The sequence below is a fragment of the Archocentrus centrarchus genome, chromosome 21 (assembly GCF_007364275.1).
Source record: "Archocentrus centrarchus isolate MPI-CPG fArcCen1 chromosome 21, fArcCen1, whole genome shotgun sequence".
Lineage (NCBI taxonomy): Eukaryota > Metazoa > Chordata > Actinopteri > Cichliformes > Cichlidae > Archocentrus > Archocentrus centrarchus.
The window spans coordinates 7,605,164-7,615,689 of NC_044366.1; positions in this window are offsets into that span (position 1 = coordinate 7,605,164).

Consider the following 10,526-nt stretch of genomic DNA (forward strand, 5'->3'; position numbering starts at 1 on the left):
GAGCGGGCGTATTGGTGTGTCAGGAGCTGATGAAGACGTTGCCTTTCTGTAGCCGAATCAAAGTCATCTATTGCTACTATACGTTCATTAAGTATTTTCATAATGTCCTTATTTACTGCTTCACAAGAGTCCATTCTGCGTCTAGTGTCAGGAGATGGCGTACTACGCTCCCTTATTTCACTGTACACTTTCATCATGTCCTGCAATTTCTTTTCAATATCATCTGCCATAGCACATAACGCTTGCTCGGATAAATCAGTTTTGAGGCTCTCCCTGGATGTTCTGATTAGTACTTTCCATTGATCATAGAGGCTTTGTAGTTTTCTGTCCTTTTTAATCAGTTCGTCTTTATTATATGCTAGCATTTTCTCCGTTAGCACGCTAGGCCGCTCTGAATGCCTGGGCAGTGTTAACTGAGCCGCCGTTTTGTTAAGCTCAGCTAATTGTCTCTCTTTGTGTTCAATGTTGTCCTTTAATTCTTGCCGTGACATACTCTCTGTATCTCCTTTGCATAATAAACTTCTCGATTCATTTATTTCTGTTTGTAGCTTATGTGTGTGCTCTTCGATGCCGTCCATTTTCCTTGTTATTGTAGCTCACCTTCTCCTTTAGCCTTAGCTTGTTAGCCTTTAACCGTAGCTGCTCCAGCTCGCTGCCTGTGCCGTTGCCGTTGTCCTTAGCCTTCATGGGCAGCTCGATGTAGCACGCTGAGGTGAAGCTCTTACTGTAGCATGCCCCCCGAACAAGGATGAGACTTTACTGATGGTTTGTGGCGTTTTTATTGAGCTACGACCTTTCACCATAGCCGTGTCAAACAACAACCAACCAACCAACCAACCAACCAACGTAAGAGCTGAAAACACAAAGTGCAGTCTTACATTTATGCATACAAATAGAGAACAAGCAAAAAATGTTCCCATATTTTAACTTATAAATTAGTTCACCTTTTGCCTCTTCGGAGGGGCTGCAAGTGAGAAGATGACTGAGATAAACCGTGTCTCTGTGTCCGTTGCATTGAAGCGTAAACAAGCTACAGTCACATTCAGCTCACTGCGCTAAACAGGAAGTGCACTTCAAAATAAAAGCTTATACACGGAAGCCTGCAAATTTACAACATTTTCAAGTGGAAAAACTACAATCACTTTGCTGCAATAAAACATGCTTGTGGTTACTTACACTTGGGTTCTGAAGTTGCAGGAAAAGAAACATGAGCTCAACTGCAAAGGCCTTCCATGGTCTCAGCAGACTGGTGCATGCTTGAGGCACTCTACTTAAGAGTGGTCTCACCTCACTCGTATATCCCTTCTACATATTGTAATGCTAAAAAGACAGTATTAAATAATGCTTCTTAAAAATGAAATCTTATTTATTATAAACTGACACTAAATAGCAAATAAATATTTTACTGAATTAGCCCCAGAACATACAGACACATTTTTACATGGTACACTTGGCTCATGAGATAAAATAAATTGAATGGAGCACAGATCACTTTTAAAGTATTTCTAATCACAGGCTTGACCTTTTTTTTTTTGTTATTCTTTATTTTTATTGTGAAAAAGGAAAAAGAACCAGAAAAACAAAAGATGGAATAATAAATCCATTTGCAAGCTTTTCATTTTTACAAGTTATATATAATCTCTGGAATGTTTGGGACAGAGAGAAAAAAAAACATATATATATATATATATATATATATATATATATATATATATATATATATATATATATATATATATATATATATATATATATATATATATATATATATATATATATATATATAATTAAAGGAAGAAAAAAAATTGCATTATACAAATATGCTAATCAATCTGATCAGAAAATCACAATTCCCCATAAATAAATGATGGAACTGTCAAGGTATTTTGTTATTGAGAACAATAGTTATAATTTTGTGAACCTCTGCCTGAAATGGTTTTATTTTTGAACATCCCCAAAATATATGGCAATGGTCAGCTTCCCGAGAACCACACCGCCTCCAACACTCAACACTCAACTCTGCAGGATCAAAATGTGCTTTTTGCTTTGGTGTTATAAAAAAACGAACAAGACATTTCCAATTAAACTCCCACCACATATGAGAATTTGTGCATTTCCATTGAGACTTACATAAATTTAACCATTTGTCTGTAGATATAGTTACATTACATTCCCTTTCCCATCTTGCTCTGATGTAGTCTGTGGAATGGGTATTTTTCATAAGTAGCCCTTTATAAATACTAGAAATAACCCCTTTAACCACAGTATTGCCATATGCACCCAAAATTAGTTTTAGAATGGGATCATTAAGATCTGTTTTAGGTTTAATATTATATTCAAAATAATTACGAACTTGCAGGTATCTAAAAAAATCTGAATTCTCAAGCTGGTATTGTTTTTTCAAATTTTCAAAGTCCCTAAATTCCCCCTTTTCAATTAGTGAATAAAATGTTGTTACACCTTTGGAAATCCAAAATTTAAAATGATTATCCATTAAGTTAGGCCTGAATCCAGGGTCAAAAGCACACCAATGGATTATCTGTATTTTATCATTTAACTGATACTCTCCTTTTATTTTATTCCAAATTTTTAATTGAGTTTTGATCCATAGGTTTTGAATCTCTTTTATAAATTTGTCTAAATGTGTATAAGCCAGTACTGCAGGTACAGGAGGAACTTTCATAATTGAGAATTCAATATCTTTCCACCTAGCATTATATTGTGTGGAACATAAATAAATAAGAGGCCTAACCTGGGCTGCATAATAGTATCCTTTAAAATAAGGTAACCCCATTCCCCCCTCCTCCTTCGACAGCTGCAATGTTTTAAATCTAACTCTGGGTTTCTTCCCCTGCCAAATAAACTTAGAAATAATTTTATCTATCTCTGAAAATTCTTTTGGAGTGATTTCTACTGGGAGTGCTTGAAATAAAAACAGATATCATGGGAGGATATTCATTTTTACACAAACAATTCTATGACTCAAACTGAGAAAAGAAACAGAGTTCCATCTATTTATATCTTCTTTCATTTTTGCCAAGAGGGGAGCATAATTTATTTCTGCGAGCTGTGAAACATCACTCGGTAGGTGTATACCTAAGTATTTCAATGAGAGTTGATCCCAGTTTAATTGGAATTTATCTCTCAGTAATTTTGAAGGTGAGTAGTTGAAAGTTAACAACTGAGTCTTTTGTTCATTCAATTTATAACCTGAAAAATTGCCAAATTTTCGTAAAAGGGTCATTAATTCTGAAAACGTTTTAGAGGGATCAGTTAAATATCTCAAAATATCGTCTGCATACAGAGCCACCCTATGTTCATCCCCATTTATACTAACCCCTTTAATATTTTCTGTCTGTCTAAGCCATTGTGCGAGGGGTTCAATAAAAAGAGTAAAAAGTAATGAAGAAATATGGCATCCTTGTCGCGTTCCTCATAAATCAATAGTGTTTGAGAGATTGCCATTAATTTTTATTTGTGCTACTGGTTTGTGATAAATCGTCCGTATAACATTGATAAAATTTGGGTGCAAGCAAAAATGTTCAAGGACTTTGTATAATCAGAATCAGAATTAAACTTTATTGGCCAAGGTATGCTATGCATACAAGGAATGTGATTTTGGTTACAGGAGCTCACAGTGCACATTATCAGACTTTCACATAAGATAAGATAAATAAATAAAATAAATAAACTATAACCTGCAATTTCTACCTCACTCACTCAGGCGCACACACACACACACACGCACACAAGGTCATACCTATAAACCTTATATTGTGGGAAGTAGGGGTCTAAAGTTAAAATGCTGAGTGCAACAGCATTTAAAGGGTGTCTAGTGGCACAGAAGGGTCCAGTGAGGTAACCGTTAGATCCGGTGGGATAATATGGCAGGAGATGTAAGATTCTGGAACAAACACTGGTTTGAGCAGCAGTTCCAGAGGGTGGAGTTGGACTTGATACTATATAAGAGTGTCTGAAAAGGTGCAGTTTAAAAACTGAAATATTGTTTGTGTGATAGTTAACTGTTCAAGAGAGTGATGGCTTGTGGGAAGAAACTCCTTTGTAGCCTGAATGTCCTGATCCTCATCTGGCTGAAATGCCGACCTGAGGGGAGGAGCTGAAACAGATGGTGTCCGGCGTGAGACGAGTCAGTGAAGATCTTCTCTGCGCGCCTCCTGGTTCTAGAGGCGTGCAGGTCCAGCAGTGTAGGCAACTTAACCCCAATTGTCCTCTCTGCAGACCTGATGATGTGCTGCAGTCTGTGGAGGTCATGCTTGGAAGCTGAGCTGCCCCACACTGTGATGGATGTGGTGATGACAGACTCTATGATGGCTGTGTAGAACTGCACCATCAGCTTCTGGGGTAGTTTGAACTTCCTCAGCTGACGCAGGAAGTACATCCTCTGCTGGGCTCTCTTGATGATGGAGCTGATGTTGCTGTCCCACTTCAGGTCCCTGGTAATTGTTGTGCCCAGGAACCTGCAAGACTCCACTGCCATCACAGTTCTGTCCAGGATGGTGAGTGCTGGCAGGGCTGGAGGGCTCTTCCTGAAGTCCACTGTCATCTCTACTGTTTTTTCTGTGTTCAGCACCAGGTTATTGTGGTTGCTCCACAGGACCACCTCCTCAACCACCTGTCTGTAGGCAGACTCATCACCATCTCGGATGAGACCAATGACTGTAGTGTCGTCTGCATACTTCAAGATCTTGACCGAGGGGTCCGTGGAGGTACAGTCGTTTGTGTACAGAGAAAAAAGCAGTGGTGAGAGGACACAACCCTGTGGAGCGCCTGTACTGATGATCTGGGTGTTTGAGGTAAACTTACCCAACCTCACCTGCTGCTCTCTGCCAGTGAGAAAGTTGGTGATCCGCTGGCAGGTGGGGCTTGGCACGCTGAGTTGGAGTAATTTGTTGTGTAGCCGTCCCGGGGTTATTGTATTAAAAGCTGAACTAAAGTCTAAAAATAAAATTCTTGCATATGTTCCTGAGTGTTCAAGCTGTTGAAGGATAAACTGGAGTGCCATGTTCACTGTGTCGTCCACTGATCTGTTTGCCCGGTATGCAAATTGCAGGGGGTCTAGCAGAGGTTCTGTGATGTTCTTCAGATGGGAGAGCACCAGTCTCTCAAAGGATTTCATGACTACAGAGGTCAATGCAACGGGCCTGTAGTCATTCAATCCTGTGATGGTTGCTTTCTTGGGAACTGGTACTATGGTGGAACGTTTGAAGCAGGAAGGAATGACACACTGCTCCAGTGATTTATTAAAGAGTTCTGTAAAGACAGGTGCGAGCTGGTCAGCGCAGACCCTCAGACAAGAGGGTGAAACACCATCTGGTCCTGGTGCTTTTCTCACTTTTTGTCTCCTGAAGAGTTGTTGCACATCCTTTGTGCAAATCTTCAGGGCAGGCTGAATGGATGGCTGAAAAACAGGAGGGTGTGAATCTGTGCTGGATGGATGAATAGAGCTGGGCTTTTCAAACCTGCAGTAGAAGGTGTTAAGCTCATCAGCCAGCTGACGGTTGCCCATTGTCTGGGGGGGGGGGGGGGGGGGGGGGGGTCCTTTTGTAGCTGGTGATGTTCTGCAGGCACTTCCAAACGGCTGGTGGATCATTTGTGGACACCATACTACTCAGCTTGTTAGAGTAGCTCTTTTTTGAAGCTCTGATTTCTTTGTTAAGTGTGTTCCTTGCCTGATTGTACAGAGCCCGATCTCCACTCCTGTATGCTGCTTCTTTAGACCGGCGCAACTGTTTCAGTCTGGCATTAAACCAGGGCTTGTCATTGTTATATTTTATGCGAGTCCTGGTGGAGACACAGGTGTCTTCACAGAAGCTGATATAGGATGTCACAGTGTCCGCGTACTCATCCAGGCTGCCTGTAGCATCCTCAAACACACTCCAATCTGTTAGCTCCATGCAGTCCCGAAGCCTCTCTTTAGCCTCGCCGGTCCACTTCCTCGTGGAGCTGACCACAGGTTTGGCACACTTGAGCTTCTGCCTATAGGTTGGAAGAAGGTGGACCAGCAAGTGATCGGAGAGGCCCAAAGCAGCACGGGAAACAGAGCGATAGGCCCCCTTTAACACAGTGTAGCAGTGATCTAAAATGTTACTCTCCCTGGTGGGGCAGGTAACATGCTGTCTGTATTTAGGCAGTTCGCTGGCGAGTTGTGCTCTGTTAAAATCCCCTAAAATGATAAAAACAGAGTCTGTGTGTTTGAGCTCGGCGCTGGTTATCTGGTCCACGAGAGCGCGCAGCGCCTCAGGCACGCACGCCCGGGGTGGAATGTAGATTCCTGTAACTCCCTAGGAGTATAAAATGGCTTACAGTTTATGAAGAATGTTTCCAAATTAGGACTGCAGGTTTTCATTAACACTGTGACATCCGTACACCAGCAGATTCCGCCGCCTTTCTTTTTGCCCGAGAGCTCCGGGGAACGGTCCGCTCTGTACAGGTTAAAGCCGGGGAGTTGGAGCACGCTGTCCGGGATCGACTCGGTGAGCCAGGACTCAGTGAAGCACAGCACAGCAGAGAGAGAAAAGTCTTTGTTGGTCCTGTTTAGAAGGGAAAGCTCGTCCAGTTTATTCCTTAAGGAGCGAACATTCGCCATATGAATGCTGGGGAGCGGAGTGCGAAATCCGTGCCGCCGAAGTCTAACCAGTGCTCCAGTGCGCCTCCCACGTCTGTGCGTCCACTTGCGACTGCGCCTGCTGTAGAGACCAGCTGCTCCGCTCACCAGAAAGTCCAAAAAAACAGTCCGAAGATGAAAACTCGGGAAAAATGCCTTGTGGCGTGGACTGCCTGATGTTCAGCAGATCCTCTGCACTGTATGTGAGTGAGACTGACTCACATCTAATAGGAAAAACAAACAAAACACGACGGAGCTCCCAACCAGTGTCGCCATCTGCGGCGCCATCTTACGTTTCTGAAAGTCCAACTGACAGAATCAAAAGCTTTTTCTGCGTCGAGACTTACCAAAAGGGCTGCTATTTTGTTCTGTTCTACATGGTCTATGATATACAATGAACGTCTAATATTATCATGCATTTGTCTTCCTAAAATGAAGCCGACCTGATCAGTATGTATAAGCTGGGGTAGTATTTTTTCTAATCTTTTAGCAAAGATAGCTGTAAATATCTTATAATCAACATTTAGTACAGAGATGGGTCTATATGCTCCACAATCTGTGGGATCTTTTCCCTCTTTAGGAATAACAGAAATAACTGCTTTATTCCAGGAGGGCAGCATCTTTGAGTCTGTGAGAACAGTATTAAAGGCTTTAAGGAGGCTTAGTAGTAACTCAGTTCAAAATGCTTTATACCAGTCTGAAGGGAAGCCGTCTGGGCCAGGTGACTTATGCGCCTTTAATCTGGAGATAGCATCATTTAGTTCTTTCTCAGTTATTATAGCTGTCAAGATTTTATTATGTTCTTCAGAGACACTAAATTAAGAGATTTGAGATAGACCTCAATTTGTTGTTCCTTCTCCAAAGGCGGTTGTGAATATAAAAGTTTGTAATAATTCTCGAATGTGTCACGGCTGTGTGCGGGCAAGGCAGGGAGGACCCCAGTGCAGGACACGGCGAGAGCAGGTTCGGAGGGAGGTTTATTTGATAACTCAAACAATTACAAAACAGAAAACTCGAAAGCAGACACTAGGAACTCGAAGACAAAACACACAGGCAAAAACTGACGAGGACCTGAACACTGAACTAAACAACACTGAGACTTAAATACACAAGGAAACAACGGGTGAGGGGAAACAACTGGGAACAACAGGTGAAATGAATGAGACTAATGACAAAGGGGAAGCAAAACTAAACACAAAGCACAGGAAACAGACCGTCAAAATAAAACAGGAACTGAGTAAACATAACAGACGCAGACCTAACACTGAAAACTTAAGGGAACATACACAAAAACAAGGGAGACTAAACAGCATACCCAAACAATATATAAGAAACACAACCTGAAAAATACAACAAAAGAAAGCTACACAAAAGAAAACTCAAAACGCTGGGCCACCGGCCCAGGATCATGACAGAATGAATTTTGTATCTCTTCTGTTCTATCTTGTAGGGTATATGAGACTGGATCCTTTATTTTATATATAGTATTATCTGCTCTTTGTAATCTTCTCTCAAGTATTTTGGCTGATCTAGGACCAGATTCATAATATTTTTGTTTTACAAATATCATCTTTTTTTCTATTTCCTGAGTATATAATAAATTAATTTCATTTCTGATTTGCTTTATTTTAGTCAATAAGTCAGAGCTTGGTACCCTTTTATGTTGCATTTCCAGATTTTTAAGTTCTTTATTTAAATCTGAAAGTCTTAATTGTTTCATTTTCTTATTATATGCGCACCAAGATATTATTTTCCCCCGAATGACTGCTTTTACGCATCCCAGACAATTACTGCATCCACCTCCCCCTTCTCATTTTCCTCTAGAAACTGTTTTATTTCCTTTCTCATTTGAGCTACAAACTGTGGATTATTTAAAGCACTTATGTTCAGTCTCCACAATGTTCTGCGAGGGCTCTCACTAATATGAAATTCACATGAGACAGATGCATGGTCAGATGTGTCTATAGAACCAATGTCACACATCTTTACTTTAGAGCGATCTCTCTTAAATATAAAAAAATAATCAATCCTAGAATATGTGTTATGGGGGGGGAGGGGGGGGGGTGAGTAAAAGGTGTAGTCACGTTTTAAAGGGTGGAAATCTCTCCAGAGATCTAATATACCCAGTTCCTCCATTAAATTATTAACTTTCCTATGTAATGGTGTAATGGATAAGTTTTTAGATGAATCAAGTTTAGGATTAAGGTGAAGGTTCCAATCCCCTCCACAGATTACAAAGCCTGTTGCTCCTACCATTAAATCTAACATACTCCTGTACAGACCAAAACTACTATCAGGCGGTACATAAACCTTACCTATTGTGACTATTACATTATTTATCTTTCCTGTTACTAGTATATATCATCCTTCTTCATCAGCCAACTCGGATATGTACTTGAAAGTTATTTTTTGTGATATTAGTATAATAACCCCTCTCCTTCAACCAGTTTTATAAGATGAATAATAGGCCCTTGTGCATCCCATTCTCCTCATTTTTTCATGTTCTGCTAGAGAAAGATGTGTCTCTTGTAAGAGGACAATCTGAGCGTTTTCCCGTTTCATTTTAATTAATATTTTGCTCCTCTTAACAGGGTTTGAAATACCTTTCACGTTAAGTGATATTACTTTGATATCCTGTATGTTCGTTATTTTTTATGCCTAGTGGTCTCCCATATCGTCTCACCCATTATGTCCCATTTCATTAATTTTATGCAAAAACAAAATCTCTCCCTTAAAGCGAATGTTAAACAAAAGCATACTTTGAACAGTGTTAACATTATCTTTATAAAAAAAAAAGTCAGTGTTTCCAAGGTTGGGGTTCGTATCTAGAGAACCCTATAGGGCAGGGCTATTCAATTAGCGGCCCGGGGGCCACATCCGGCCCGCGGACCCCCTTTGACTGCCCCCCCCCCTGACTGACCCAATGTAAGCTGCAAAAACGCAATTAAATCATATTTTCTGTGAGAGTTTTAAAAATTCCCGCCATTCCTCTTGTACTTGAACGCACCGCTTCCGGTATCGTAGCAACGCCAGCCCAGAATACTCTCTCCAAGTACGACAACTGCGAAAATATGTCACTGACAGGTCAAAAACATAAAATTGACAATGAAAATCGCCATTTTAACCCTGCTTGCACTGATAAATGTGTTTATTTTACCCCAAAGACTGAACTCTAAGACTGAACTCATTAAGTCAGCATTACTTTGAATATGCAAAAGAAGTTTTAATTTTACAGTTATTAAATGTTCACTTGGTGCAATTTCTTTTGTTGAAATATTTAATGCACTGCATCAGTTGGCCGTTCTAGTTCAACAAATGCACTTTTGCAAATACATATAAAATGTTATAGAAGACTTTACTGTTGCAAAAGGTTGTTATTATTACATTGTTTTGTGTTTTTAATTAAACATATGTGTGGTGAAATTTGCCTTGTTAAAAATATTCTAGTCAAGGTTTGGGCCAAATGTTAAAATTTGCAATGCACTTGAATTATTTTGCTCATCAATAAATGATGCAGTATAAAGCCTTTATTGTGAATTCTTTTATTTATTTTTATAATTTAGTTCAGTTGGTAGCATATTTAGAGTTAAGTCTCAAGAAATAATGTAAGTAGGGGTCTTCGGCCCAGTGGCATCTCAAAATGTTCAAATCTGGCCCAGAAGAAAAAGTAATTGAATAGGCCTGGTCTAGGGTCTTGAGTAGTCCAGGTCCCTGAAGGGAAATATCCCACCTTGTTGCAATGGAAGAAGAAAAACATATATATATACAGGCAGACAGGCTTAACCTTGACAGTGACAGCAGCATACAGAAGAGGAAAACAAATATTAAACGTACATTAAATACAGGGCCTACGATTAACATGCATTTATATGTTAAAATGAGGGTTTCTATAACACATTAA